The sequence below is a fragment of the Canis lupus genome, chromosome 31 (genome assembly GCF_011100685.1).
Source record: "Canis lupus familiaris isolate Mischka breed German Shepherd chromosome 31, alternate assembly UU_Cfam_GSD_1.0, whole genome shotgun sequence".
In the NCBI taxonomy this organism is placed as follows: Eukaryota; Metazoa; Chordata; class Mammalia; order Carnivora; family Canidae; genus Canis; species Canis lupus.
The window spans coordinates 1,014,554-1,030,142 of NC_049252.1; the positions used below are offsets into that span (position 1 = coordinate 1,014,554).

A 15,589-nucleotide genomic window follows, 5' to 3' on the forward strand; every position below is an offset into this window, starting at 1 on the left:
TGAAAATGAATCAAAATGTTCTATGCAAAGGCCTCTGTTCATTGCAAAGCACAGATTAAATAAATTAGAGTACTTCATCCGAACATTTAATATTAGAGATCCAAAACTCATTTTATGACAGATTCAACTATCATTGCCCCTAAATCTCTTTCACACACGTGCACACACACACACACACACGCCACACACATGCTCATTGTTCTTAATCTCTCTTTAATGATTCCAGCAAATAAGTGTTTGTGGAATGTGGAGCTAACAATGACTTGTCTGCTTTTACCCTCATTTCCCACCCAAGAACCTAGAAGTAAGAGGAACATAGCTGACTTTTGAGGAATGAACCATAAATTTTTAACTCATAACCATAGAAGAATCAAACCATAGAATTGTAACATTCATCTAACCCTGGATCGGTCAGTGCTATGTTAAAAGATAGGGAACCAGAAAGAAACAGTAGGGTTGGCAAGATAAAATGTGATGATGTAGATCAAGCCCTGGCCACAGTGGCCCTGAGCTTATGAGAACACAATGAGCTACATCACAAGAAAGGAATTCCATGTGGAGAAACAGGATATTTTATCAAGTTTTATTCTGGCCTTGATAAGTAACCTATAATAAAACCCATTTACCTTTGCTTTAATTCTAGGCATATTCTGATTAAACAAATTTCTGATCAGTAAGGCAGATTGTCAGGAATCTTAGAAAAAGGAGAAATGTGCTCTAGAAAATGGATGTGAACAGCCCACTGACTAGAAAGCTTTAGTCCTGTTATAAATTAATAAAGACATCAGTGGGTATTAATTCCACACTGGCATCAGGTGAATATAATTATTATTGGTTTGTCTCCCTAATAACCAAATTATTTCTAGCCATATTAATAAAAGTTCTATTTTCCACTTACAAGGATGAAGACCACATATTAAACCTTGATAAACTTAGCACGATAAATTTAGCCATTCTTTGAGGTCTGCTGACTTACATAAGTCATAGCATAGCTACGTGACTGTCTGCCAGACACTAATGACAAAAATAATATGTAATGGTAAATTATATCCGTTGTTTCCTAATGTTTGCAATAATTTTATATTTTCTTTACATTATATGAGAAAACTGCTTAGTTTTAACTCTACAACCTTGTAATATTAGATATTTTTAACCTACAAATAGACAATTTCACATGATTTAATTTAAAACTTAGTGTCATTTTGTTTGTTAGCCTCACAACGTGTTTTACAATGATATATCTTTTCTTTATTCCTTAAACGTCACCTCTCTATTCATTTGTCCTTTTTCTCAACTTATACCAAAGAGGTAATTTTATACTTGTGGGTGGCTGGGCCTTGTTTGCTCTAAGCTGCATTTTTTTTACCTAATTACACTCTCGTGCAAAAGAAATGATTTCTGAACCCTAATTTCCCCAGGCTCTTTTCTCACCTGGTTGCCTGATGGGTTTGTCAGTGGGAGGAGCACTGATGGAAGGGTGGAGAAACAAGAAGGGAGAAACTAAAGCTATTCTTCTTCTCTGTCTCCGTGTTTTGGGGTGCCTCTGGCAGCAGCTGCATCTCTTCCTACTCCCACTGGACAGCCTTGCTCTATTTCTAGCTTCCATGGGATCTCACGTCAGCCTGGAATCAGTAGAACCTCCTCTTCTCCATGACCTTCCCATTTAGGGCTAGAACAATGATTAAAGGAAACCTTACTTAACATAAAAACAGGAAGCCCTGAAGGGGGTTCTCTCACACCGGACTGGGACCAGGCGCTGCAGTTCACAGCGTCCAACAGGAAGGAGTACACCACACATTCCCCAACAGGAAGGAGCTTGGCCCACCACACTGAGTTGGTGAGAAGCCAACACCACCCTGAATGCTCATTCTCCTCAGTGAACTTTCATTCCAAACAGCCCCTGCCAACTCCTCCCCCCTCCACCCCCGTTTTCTCCTTGAAAGGAAGGTTCCTTCCCTTTGGTTTTCAGACTTGCCTGTGGTTGCCCAGAGTTTGCTTGTCCTGACTTGCAATGCCTCTGCTATTCCCACTATCTCAGAATCTACATGCAGGTGCTCTGCTCAGGTTCATCACCTGCATCATTCTCTGCATTGTGTTTTTTCTGTTGGAAAACCTATGAAGTGATTTCTCTTTGCTAGACCCCACCTGATAAAATACCTAAAAGATACAAACTGACAGATTTGGATTTCATTTTATTCTGATCTCCAGGGGCAGCAGCGGTGGTGCAGCGACTACCTGCAACCCGGGGTGTGACCCTGAAGACCCAGGATCCAGTCCCACGTCCGGCTCCCTGCATGGAGCCTGTTTCTCCCTCTGCCTCTCTCTCCGTGTATCCCATGAATAAATAAATAAAATATTTTAAAATATATATTTCTCATCTCCAAATCTACAAAATAGAAGTCTGAACTCATCTGCATTCCTATTAAAATAATGAAAGTGCCCCCCATCAATGTCAAACTCCTCCACACACCCTTTGTATCCTGTCTCCTCTGCTTTTCTCAATTTTTTATTTCTAGTTTAAAATATTTAACTATGAATACAGTTCATAAATGTCATCAGTTTCTAGTACAATCATTTCTCAAAGAGCCCTTACTTGGCTGCAAATTCCTATCCAGTTGCAAATTAAGCAACTGCCTCAATTTCTCTTTCTTTCCCAGCAAGTCTAACCAAAAAGTTGTCTAGACTGATTTTGTCTACTTCCTTCATTTTTCAGTCTATTTCATACTGATACCCATCCTTATTACTGTACCTGAAACCTGGTGTCAAGCTGGACCAGACTTGTTTTATTTTTTAATTAAAAAGTTTTTATAACCTCCAAGGTGGATCAACCGTAGGTTTTTTTTAAAAGTTTTTCATTTATTTTTATAATCTCCAAGTTGGATCAACCTTTAAATGAAGAAAAGTGAACATTTTTTTTGTCCTCATTTCAATTGTCTACATAGTAGCTTTTAACAAATGGCCAGTCTCTTTTTCCTGAACACTTTAGTCTCTCACAGATCCTCCAGTTCCATATTCTTCTGAGTTCTTGTTTGCTTGCTTACTGATCTCATTATTTCTGTTTCATTTGCCAGCTCTAGCTTCTTGATTTAACCTCAAAGTTCAGGATTTCCTAAAGGCTTACAACAGGTACCCTAAACTTCCCTGACCTCATCCTCTCACTGGGTGATTTAATCTCTTTTTAAGGTTTTAAGAGTCATCTCTCCAGTGATGGCTCTGAAAATTTTAACTCAGTTAAGTCCACTTTTCTGAGACTCATATCCAATTCCTAATTGAAATCTCTACTGAGATATCTCATGGACATCTTACATTTAACCTGTAAGAATTTAAGTTTCCATTTTCCCAGTCTTACCCTGTCTTACTTGTTCCATGAAATAAGATCAATATATATCTAGTAAGCCTAAACAGAATTTTAGGAGACATATTTGAGACCCTTGTAATTTCAATGCATTAGCCATAAAAGTAATATTTACAAAATGTGCATAATGTGCTAGGCATCATAATAGATTAATTACAAACATTATTTAATTCTAATAAACTACAAATTACTCCCCTTTAATGGATGAAGATATTATAGCAGAGAAAGCATAGGTGATGTACCAAAAGACATGTGGCTAGTAAGTGATATAGCCAGGATTTCAAGACAGACCATTCAGTTTTAAAACTCATGTTTATAAATATTACACTATGTCTCAAATTATAGTAAGCTGTAGTTAATACATTCATAGCACTTACTATGGCATAATTCTAAGTACTTTAGATATGTTAAGTCATTTATGAGGAGCATGTTGTTTTTGTGCCTATTTTGGAGACCAAGAAATACACAGAGAGGTTTAATAAATCTCTCTCTCTCTGTGTCTTTCATGAATAAATAAAATCTTTAAAAAAAAAATAAGGCAAGAAATGAGGCAGTAGATTTGAGAGCAGTGAAAATACATTAAAAAAAGCAAGGCCCGGTGTCAAGAAACAAGGGAATTTAGATCTGGTGAACGTCCTATCAGGGAGGAAATTTTAAATTTTAAAGGTTAATGTCAGTAGTCATGGATTTTATGAGATACATTTTGAAATAAGTTCATATAATTTGGGAGGAAAGAAGAAAGGAGTAGTGACAGAATTACCTTCAAAAAATTCTATCTTGGGACCGCCTGGGTGGCTCAGCGGTTGAGCTTCTGCCTTTAGCCCAGGGCGTGATCCCGGACACCTGGGATCGGGATGGAGTCCCACATCGGCCCCCTGCAAGGAGCCTGCTTCTGCCTCTGCTTGTGTCTCTGCCTCTATCTCTGTCTCTCTCATGAATAAATAAACAATATATATTTTTAAATAAAATTTAAAAAAATTCTATCTTTATGTCCTATTTAGCTGAAATATTTTAAACCAGGATACTGATAAGAGCTACCAAGGATATTGCTACAATTATAAAAATGCATAATATGTGGGACCAGCTCATTTACATATTATTTTAATATGTCATGAGAGAGATGAACAACAGAAGACTTTAAATAGAAATATCATACTAGTACCTAATTACAAAATCAAGATTTAAGAAGAAAAACTTAAATCTCTTTGTATATAGACCACATTTTGTAACCAGTTAAAGTTTAGCAAAAGGTACATATGTTCTCAAAGTTTAATTTTTCCTTGCCATATATTGTGAATGTTAAAAGAGTAAAGTTTTTGGCACCAGAGTTAGATGCAGCTGCCCTATGCAAAGATGGAAGGTATTGGAGCTATCAGAGCTCTACAGAGCATAATTTAATGCATTCTTACAGTACAAGAATCATTTATCCAGATAATTGGAACAAGACAGAGAAATGCAAATACTGTATGGCATCACATATATGTGGCATCTAAAAAAAAAAAAAGTTGTTTTCATAGAAACAGAGAATTGAATGGTAGTTGCCAGGGATTGGGGGGAGGAGGAAATAGGAAAATAAAAGTCAAAGTATGCCAATTTTCAATTATAAGACGAATAAGGTCTGAGGTGGCCCAGGCAGTTGAGCCTCTGACTCTTGGTTTCTCCTCAAGTCGTGATCTTGGGGTAGTGGGATTGAGCTCCATGGGGCTCTGTGCTCAGTGCAGAGTCGGCTTGAGATTTTCCCTCTCCCTCTCCCTCTCCCTCTCCCTCTGCCCCACCCCACCTTTGTGCACATGCGTTCTCTTTCTCTCTAAAATAAGTAAATCTTAAAAAAAAAGATGAATATGTTTTGAGGATCTGGTGTGCAGCATAACATGATGAAGATAGTTAATAATACAGAAATTTACTGAGAGTAAATCTTAAAAAAAAAAAAGATTTTATTTATTTGAGAGAGCAAGAGGGAAAGAATGAGTGGAAGGAGGGGCAGAGGAAGAAGCAGACTCCCCAAAGAGCAGGAAGCCCAACACAAGACTTGATTCCAGGACTCTAGGATCATGACCTGAGCAAAAGGCGACACTTAACCGAGTCACCCAGGTGCCCTTACTGAAATAAATATTAAGTGTTCTCACTGCAGACACACAGAGGTACCTATGTGAGGTCATGGATGTGCTAATTATCTTGAACATGGTAGTCCTTCCACAATGTACTTGTATATAAAATCAACATGTATACAATTATATTTGTATACATGTATATAAAATCAACATGTATATAAATCAACATGTATATAAAATCAACATGTATATAAAATCAACATGTATACAATTATATTTGTCAATTATTTCTCAATAAAGTAGAGGAAAATATAAGTCTTAAAAAATTATTAGGCCAGGTGTTTTCCAAAATCATAACCTGTTGTGTTTGAGACATGTGATGTGAAGCATATTTCAAATATTACAAATATTACATAACCATCCCCAAGGAGTTTGGGTAGCATTCTGTAATCATACCCAAACATTGATACCCAAACATTGATAAGGGGAAAAATCAGACTACAGTCTCTTGTCAGATCAAGTCCAATTTTGTCATAAAATAAGTTCAAGCCAGGTCAGGTTTTGCCCTTCCAGAATAATTTAAGGTAATTCTTGGTTTTCTGAGATTTTTTATTTCAAAATTACACATGAGGTTTGTGGGTTTAGCTGAGTATTATGGTGAGTAAGAGCGACATCTAGTGTCGAATACACTGATCTCCATTAAATAAATATTTGCTATTAATTATAACGCTGGTAAAACTTAAATTTAATCAAGCCAATAATCAAATATTTTGTGTTTAGGCATATAAAAATACATAAGAAATTTTCCTTATATGATCAGTGTGATGGAAGAGGATCACAGATAACACACCTTAGATGTTAGTGGTCAAAGAAGACTTTCTGGAAGAGCAGACACCTAAGTAAGATCTTAAAAGAAGAAAAGGGATAAGATTGTTTCTATAAAGAAAATGCACAAAGGAAAGCAAAAACAAGAAATTGAAATTGGTACAGGTCCTGAGATAAGATGAAGTTAAATAGGCCAAGGGGAATGATTCATGATTCATCCTGAATACCAAATGGTAAACATTATTGTTGATTTCTATTTTTGAGTATTCTATTTAGCCTAATTTCATTGATTTTTTTATGTTAACCTTTAACAGAAAATAAAATTAAAATCATGTAAGTCCTATATCTATAAGACAACCTCAAATTTTTTAGATATAGAAAGCTATTATTTAGAGGTAATAAAGGATGTAAAGTAATATTTTAAACATAATACACACTTTAAAATGTGGTCAATAATCCAGGCATGAGGGGGGAGGGGCAAGACGGCGAAAGTGTACGGTCCCCAAGTCCCCTGTCCCCACCAAATTACCGAGATAACCTTCAAATCATCCTGAAAATCTACGAATTCGGCCTGAGATTTAAAGAGAGACCAGCTGGAATGCTGCAGTGAGAAGAGTTCGCGCTTCCATCAAGGTAGGAAGACGGGGAAAAAGAGATAAAGAAACAAAAGGCCTCCAAGGGGGAGGGGCCCGCGAGGAGCCGGGCTGAGGCCGGGGCGAGTGTCCCCAGGACAGGAGAGCCCCGTCCCGGAGGAGCAGGAGCTGCACCGACCTTCCCGGGGGAAAGGGGCTCGAGGGAGGTGGAGCAGGACCCAGGAGGGCGGGGATGCCCTCGGGCTCTCGGGGACACTAACAGGCACCTGCGCCCCGGGAGAGTGCGCCGAGCTCCCTAAGGGCTGCAGCGCGCACGGGGGACCCGGAGCAGCTCGGGGGGCTCGGGGGCGGCTCCGCGGAGGGGGCTGCAGGGCCGGAGCGCGAATCCACCAGCGCAGGCTCGGAGCACAGGGCGCCGGGACACAGCCCAGGATCCGGCCTCCCCGGGACAGGCAGAGGCCGGGAGGGCCCAGGACAGCGAGGACGCTCCTGCCCCAGCTGAGCAGATCAGCGGCCCCGCCCGGAGCCTCCAGGCCCTGCAGACGGAAAGCTGCGGAGCTACTGCCGGGGCTGACTCCAGGGCTGCAGAGCTGGCCCCGCCACTGCGGTTGTTCCTTCTGGGGCCTCACGGGGTGAACAACCCCACTGAGCCCTGCACCAGGCAGGGGCAGAGCAGCTCCCCCAAGTGCTCACACCTGAGAAACAGCACAGCAGGCCCCTCCCCCAGAAGACCAGCTAGACGGACAAGTTCCAGGGGAAGTCAAGGGACTGAAAGTACACAGAATCAGAAGATACTCCCCCGTGGTTTTTCTTATTATTATTATGTGATTTCTGTTTGCTTCCCCCAGCCTTTTTTCTTTCTCTTCTCTTTTTTTCTTTTTTTCTTCTTCTCTTTTCTTTCCTTCTTTCTCTTCTCCCTTTTTCTCATTTTCCCAATACAACTTGTTTTTGGCCACTCTGCACTGAGCAAAATGACTAGAAGGAAAACTTCACCTCAAAAGAAAGAATCAGAAACAGTCCTCTCTCCCACACACTTACAAAATCTGGATTACAATTCAATGTCACAAAGCCAATTCAGAAGCACTATTATACAGCTACTAGTAGCTCTAGAAAAAAGCATAAAAGACTCAAGAGACTTCATGACTGCAGAATTTAGATCTAATCAGGCAGAAATTAAAAATCAATTGAATGAGATGCAATCCAAACTAGAAGTCCTAACGAGGAGGGTTAACAAGGTGTAAGAACGAGTGAGTGACATAGAACACAAGTTACTGGCAAAGAGGTAAACTGAGGAAAAAAGAGACAAACAATTAAAAGACCATGAGGATACATTAAGGGAAATAAATGACCCTGAGGAAGAAAAATCTACGTTTAATTGGGGTTCCCTAGGGCGCCGAAAGGGACAGAGGGCCAGAATATGTATTTGAACAAATCATAGCTGAAAACTTTCCTAATCTGGGAAGGGAAACAGGTATTCAGGTCCAGGAAATAGAGAGATCCCCCCCCCCCCAAAATCAATAAAAACTGTTCAACACCTCGACACTTAATAGTGATGCTTGCAAATTCCAAAGATAAAGAGAAGATCCTTAAAGCAGCAAGAGACAAGAAATCCCTGACTTTTATGGGGAGGAGTATTAGGGTAACAGCAGACCTCTCCACAGAGACCTGGCAGGCCAGAAAGGGCTGGCAGGATATATTCAGGGTCCTAAAAGAGAAAAACATGCAGCCAAGAATACTTTTTCCAGCAAGGCTCTCATTCAAAATGGAAGGAGAGATAAAGAGCTTCCAAGACAGGCAGGAACTGAAAGAATATGTGACCTCCAAACCAGCTCTGCAAGAAAATTTAAGGGGGACTCTTAAAATTCCCCTTTAAGAAGAAGTTCAGTGAAACAATCCACAAAAACAAGGACTGAATAGATATCATGATGCCACTAAACTCATATCTGTCGATAGTAACTCTGAACGTGAACAGGCTTAGTGACCCCATCAATAGGCGCAGGGTTTCAGACTGGATAAAAAAGCAGGACCCATCTATTTGCTGTCTACAAGAGACTCATTTTAGACAGAAGGACACCTACAGCCTGAAAATAAAAGGTTGGAGAACCATTTACCATTCGAATGGTCCTCAAAAGAAAGCAGGGGTAGCCATCCTTATATCAGATAAACTAAAATTTACCCCGAAGACTGTAGTGAGAGATGAAGAGGGACGCTATCTCATACTTAAAGGATCTATCCAACAAGAGGACTTAACAATCCTCAATATATATGCCCCGAATGTGGGAGCTGCCAAATATTTAAACCAATTAATAACCAAAGTGAAGAAATACTTAGATAATAATACACTTATACTTGGTGACTTCAATCTAGCGCTTTCTACACTCGATAGGTCTTCTAAGCACAACATCTCCAAAGAAACGAGAGCTTTAAATGATACACTGGACACAGATATCTACAGAACTTTACATCCAAACTCAACTGAATACACATTCTTCTCAAGTGCACATGGAACTTTCTCCAGAATAGACCACATAAGGGTCACAAGTCGGATCTGAACTGATACCAAAAGATTGGGAGCGTCCCCTGCATATTCTCAGACCATAATGCGTTGAAATTAGAACTAAATCACAACAAGAAGTTTGGAAGCACCTCAAACACGTGGAGGTTAAAGACCTTCCTGCTAAAAGATGAAAGGGTCAACCAGGAAATTAAGGAAGAATTAAAAAGATTCATGGAAACTAATGAGAATGAAGATACAACCGTTCAAAATTTTGGGGATGCAGCAAAATCAGTCCTAAGGGGGAAATATGTCGCAATACAAGCATCCATCCAAAAACTGAAAAGAACTCAAATACAAAAGCTAACCTTATACCTAAAGGAGCTAGAGAAAAAACAGCAAATAGATCCTACATCCAGCAGAAGAAGAGAGTTAATAAAGATTCGAGCAGAACTCAATTAAATAGAGACCAGAAGAACTGTGGAACAGATCAACAAAACTAGGAGTTGGTTCTTTGAAAGAATTAGTAAGATAGATAAACCATTAACCAGCCTTATTAAAAAGAAGAGAGAGAAGACTCAAATTAATAAAATTATGAATGAGAAAGGAGAGATCACTACCAACTCCAAGGAAATGCAAACGATTTTATAAACACATTATGAACAGCTATACGCCAATAAATTAGGCAATTTAGAAGAAATGGACGCATTCCTGGAAAGCCACAAACTACCCAAACTGGAACAGGAATAAATAGAAAACCTGAAAAGGCCGATAACCAGGGAGGAATATGAAGCAGTCATCAAAAACCTCCCAAGACACAAAAGTCCAGGGCCAGATGGCTTCCCAGGGGAATTCTATCAAACGTTTAAAGAAGAAACCATACCTATTCTACTAAAGCTGTTTGGAAAGATAGAAAGAGATGGAGTACTTCCAAACTCGTTCTATGAGGCCAGCATCACTTTAATTCCAAAACCAAAGACCCCACCAAAAGAGAGAATTATAGACCAATATCCCTGATGAACATGGATGCAAAAATTCTCAACAAGATACTAGCCAATAAAATCCAACAGTACATTAATAAAATTATTCACCATTTCCAGTAGGATTTATCCCCGGGACACAAGGCTGGTTCAACACTCGTAAAACAATCAATGTGATTCATCATATCAGCAAGAGAAAAACCAAGAACCATATGATCCTCTCATTAGATGCAGAGAAAGCATTTGACAAAATACAGCATCCATTCCTGATCAAAACTCTTCAGAGTGTAGGGATAGAGGGAACATTCCTCAACATCCTAAAAGCCATCTACGAAAAGCCCACAGCAAATATCATTCTCAATGGGGAAGCACTGGGAGCCTTTCCCCTAAGATCAGGAACAAGACAGGAATGTCCACTCTCACCACTGCTATTCAACATAGTACTGGAAGTCTGAGCCTCAGCAATCAGACAACAAAAAGACATTAAAGGCATTCAAATCGGCAAAGAAGTCAAACTCTCCCTCTTCACCGATGACATGATACTCTACGTAGAAAACCCAAAAGTCTCCACCCCAAGATTGCTAGAACTCATACAGCAATTTGGTAGCGTGGCAGGATACACAATCAATGCCCAGAAATCAGTGGCATTTCTATACACTAACAATGAGACTGAAGAAAGAGAAATTAAGGAGTCAATCCCATTTACAATTGCACCCAAAAGCATAAGATACCTAGGAATAAACCTAACCAAAGAGGGAAAGGATCTCTACTTTAAAAACTTTAGAACACTTCTGAAAGAAATTGAGGAAGACACAAAGAGATGGAAAAATATTCTACGCTCATGGATTGGAAGAATTAATATTGAGAAAATGTCAATGTTCCCCAGGGCAATTTACACGTTTAATGCAATCCCTATCAAAATACCATGGACTTTCTTCAGAGATTTGGAACAAATTATTTTAAGATTTGTGTGGAATCAGAAAAGACCCCGAAGAGCCAGGGGAATTTTAAAAAAGAAAACCATATCTGGGGGCATCACAATGCCAGATTTCAGGTTGTACTACAAAGCTGTGGTCATCAAGACAGTGTGGTACTGGCACAAAAACAGACACATAGATCAATGGAACAGAATAGAGAATCCAGAAGTGGACCCTCAACTTTATGATCAACTAGTATTCGATAAAGGAAGAAAGACTATCCACTGGAAGAAAGACAGTCTCTTCAATAGATGGTGCTGGGAAAATTGGACAAACACATGCAGAAGAATGAAACTAGACCACTCTCTTGCACCATACACAAAGATAAACCCAAAATTGGATGAAAGATCTAAATGTGAGACAAGATTCCATCAAAATCCTAGAGAAGAACACAGGCAACACCCTTTCTGAACTCGGCCACAGTAACTTCTTGCAAGATACATCCACGAAGGCAAAAGAAACAAAAGCAAAAATGAACTATTGGGACTTCATCAAGATAAGAAGCTTTTGCACAGCAAAGGATACAGTCAACAAAACTCAAAGACAACCTACAGAATGGGAGAAGATATTTGCAAATGACGTATCAGATAAAGAGCTAGTTTCCAAGATCTATAAAGAAGTTATTAAACTTAACAGCAAAGAAACAAACAATCCAATCATGAAATGGACAAAAGACATGAACAGAAATCTCACAGAGGAAGACATAGACATGGCCAACACGCACATGAGAAAATGCTCTGCATCACTTGCCATCAGGGAAATACAAATCAAAACCACAATGAGATTCCACCTCACACCAGTGAGAATGGGGAACATTAACAAGGCAGGAAACAACAAATGCTGGAGAGGATGTGGAGAAGGGGGAACCCTCTTACACTGTTGGTGGGAATTTGAACTGGTGCAGCCACTCTGGAAAACTGTGCGGAGGTTCCTCAAAGAGTTAAAAATAGACCCGCCCTACGACCCAGCAATTGCACTGTTGGGGATTTGCCCCAAAGATACAGATGCAATGAAACGCCGAGACACCTGCACCCGGATGTTTCTAGCAGCAATGGCCACGATAGCCAAACTGTGGGAGGAGCCACGGTGTCCATCGACAGATGAATGGATAAAGAAGATGTGGTTTATGTATACAATGGAATATTCCTCAGCCATTAGAAACGACAAATACCCACCATTTGCTTCAACGTGGATGGAACTGGAGGGTATTATGCTGAGTGAAATGAGTCAATCGGAGAAGGACAAACATTATATGGTCTCATTTATTTGGGGAATATAAATAATAGTGAAAGGGAATATAATGGAAGGGAGAAGAAATGTGTGGGAAACATCAGAAAGGGAGACAGAACATAAAGACTCCTAACTCTGGGAAACGAACTAGGGGTGGTGGAAGGGGAGGAGGGCGGGGGGTGGGGTTGAATGGGCACTAAGGGGGGCACTTGACGGGATGAGCACTGGGTGTTATTCTGTATGTTGGTAAATTGAACACCAATAAAAAATATATTTATTATTAAAAGAAATCCAGGCATGAGGGTAAAATGGCCCTCACTAAAAGAGGTAGCCAGATTATTGTATCATAACAAATTACCATTAATCTAATGACATTACTGATAAAATACTATAAATTCTTATTTTATAATTTGTCTTATAGCTAGACTTCTTTTTTTTTCCATTTTATTTCCTACCCCTTTTATTGAAACCCATTTTACTCTCAATTATTTTGAGATGTTATGATATATAGACATTCTGGCCTGTATTTCCCAAATTAATAGCTTTATTTTCAATTTTTAATATAATCAGAATATTCTATTTTCTATTTGGTTGAGAATCTCTCAGGTTATTTGCTCATGGAACTTTGGTTCCTTTAACTATGCATCTCTGTGGCTTAAACCAGAATGATTCAGTCATTGCAATTCCATGGACCCTTATTAAGATAGAAAAGCAATTGTCCACCCTACCTGTTTGCAGACATTTACACATACACATTTGCAAATGCAACTTTAGTTTGATCAAACAGTATTCACAGTTACTAGATGTATTACAGTTTGATATTTTGGAACCCATTTTTCCTTTTTTTCTTTTATTTTTACTTGGTTGCTTAACACATGTCACAATTCTCTCTGTTGATTTCATGATCCACTAATAGAATTTGATTGGAAAATATTGCTCCAGAATAAATATTAATTAACTTTAAAAAATTATATATACGTATAAAATATTTGAATAATAGAAAAAACTATGTTTGATAAGTAGAAAATTGTGGTTTGGGGTTCAAAAGAGAGAGGTCAGAAAAGGATTTTATTCGAGAAAATAAGTCTTGACGTTATTGAAGGATGGCTGAAAATTGGATGTACGGAAAGTAGGGTAGCATTGCAGGAGGGATCAACCTCTTCTGAGTGAAGAATCAATTGGGTTGAATTGGTATGTTTAGAGGACAAAAAGCAGATCACACATGTGAAGAAATCTAGCAGGACTGGATATGGCTGATTACAACTATTCTTTTTGACTGCTTCTCTAGTGATTGGGATTTTGAAACATACATAGATTTATCTTTGCATCCACCTGTGTGGTAGGTGTTCTTGGCCTCATTTCATATATAGGAAGAATAGGGCATTTTGAGGTTAAGTAACTTGAACTCAGACCTAGTAAGTGATAGACTGCTGTTTAAGGTCATTCTCTGATCCTAATGCCTATAATCCCAACTACTGAAATAAAGGCAGATTAATTAGGAAAAATGAGCTACTTTGTAGAATATCTAAAATTCTGAGATGAATAGATTTTTATTTTAATAGTCAGTTGAGTATTATTACTAGCATTTAATTACAGAGTGATGTAAGAATATTTTTAAACTATGCATTTTCCAGAATGACGAACTAGGGTATGAGTCTAATGTTATTAAAGCGTTATTAGATATTCTAAGGTTATAATTATAAGGATTCGATTGTAGTTCCTAAGAAGTCATGGATGGGGAAAGCATTATCAAGAGCATCACCAAACCAGAACTGGCTACAGGAAGAAAGGAGATGTATTAGAGCTCTTTAGTCTCATTTAGGGCTAAAAACAGATGTCAGGGTCTGGAATTTGAAGACTTAAGTTTCTAGTACTTCACTCTTTGAAGTACGGTATATCATAGTCAAAACAAGAAAAAAGAGATTCAGACTTCCAGTTTTTGCATGAGTCTTACAATGGCAGCAAATTTAAAAGACAAGGGGGTTACTTATTAATATTAAACAGATAATATTATTTAACATATTGTAGGTTCTTAGTAAATACTTGAATGAATAACCAGATATTCAATTTTTTAATTTTAACTTGTAAGAATTAAAGTGATAGAAAAAATTCAAATATATGCACTCCCACAAAATTCCAAATGTAGATCATGCAGTTCAATTAAATATCTATATATATTTACCTATCTCTGGCCTAACTACAATCTGTATGTGTGTGTTTTATAAAATGTGAAATCAGTAAAAAGAAAGAATTGGAAAGAAGCATAAATCCTAAAATAAAAAATTCAAAGAGAAAAACAGATTTTACTTGACTTAATTCTTGATTAGGAAGAATGAAGATACTCCAAAAGAGAAAAAGAAATCAATTGCATCTCACGCCACTTATTGACACACCATAAAAATCTTAATAAGATGAAGCCTTCCCAATGGCCTTGGGGAAAGGGTTCTTCCAAAATATGAGTCTTTTTGTCTCTTGGCATAAGAATCTTGTGGATTCTCAGAATTTCAATAAAAATGCTGCTGCTGAGGAGCACCTGGGTGGCTGTCTGTTAAGCCTCTGCTTTCAGCTCTGGTCATGATTCCAGAGTCCTGGGATGGAGCCCTACATGGGCGGGGAGTGTCCCTGCTCAGTGGAGAGCCTGCTTCTCCCTCTGCTGCTCCCCCTGCTTGTGCTAGCAATAAATAAATAAAATCGTTAAAAATAAATAAACAAAATGCTGCTTTGGTTATTAGTTTTCATTGCCTTTATTAACAATGAATCCAAGATGACATTAACTTCTGGAATTTGACTGATTAAATTTCCCCTATGGATTCTTGGCAAACTTTTTTTCTGGTGATATCATGATTTCAAATTTTAAATGACCAATAAGTTTCTAAAAATTCAGGTCTAGATCTCATATATGTTTTGCTTTATTTCTGCCCATAGTCAAGTTAAACAGTGATTCTTTGAATTGAAACATTACCTCCATTTTATTAGCACATTTCCCCCATTTTCTATCTGTCGAAATTATAATTATACTTCAAGATCCACTTTAATGACAATCATGAAGCTCTTCTTGCAGACTTTTACAACCGCTTTCAAAAT

At 38.4% G+C, this 15,589-nt stretch overlaps 1 long non-coding RNA gene across 1 annotated transcript in view; it reads left to right on the forward strand.

The window, feature by feature from the left end:
- The window catches only part of LOC102152058, a 91,130-nt gene extending 88,762 nt beyond the window's left edge, over window positions 1–2,368 (forward strand). The window contains exon 3 of the long non-coding RNA XR_005381945.1: window positions 2,209–2,368. This is a non-coding gene — a long non-coding RNA (uncharacterized LOC102152058). The remainder of the gene's footprint in view (window positions 1–2,208) is intronic.
- The last annotated feature ends 13,221 nt before the right edge of the window (window positions 2,369–15,589 follow it).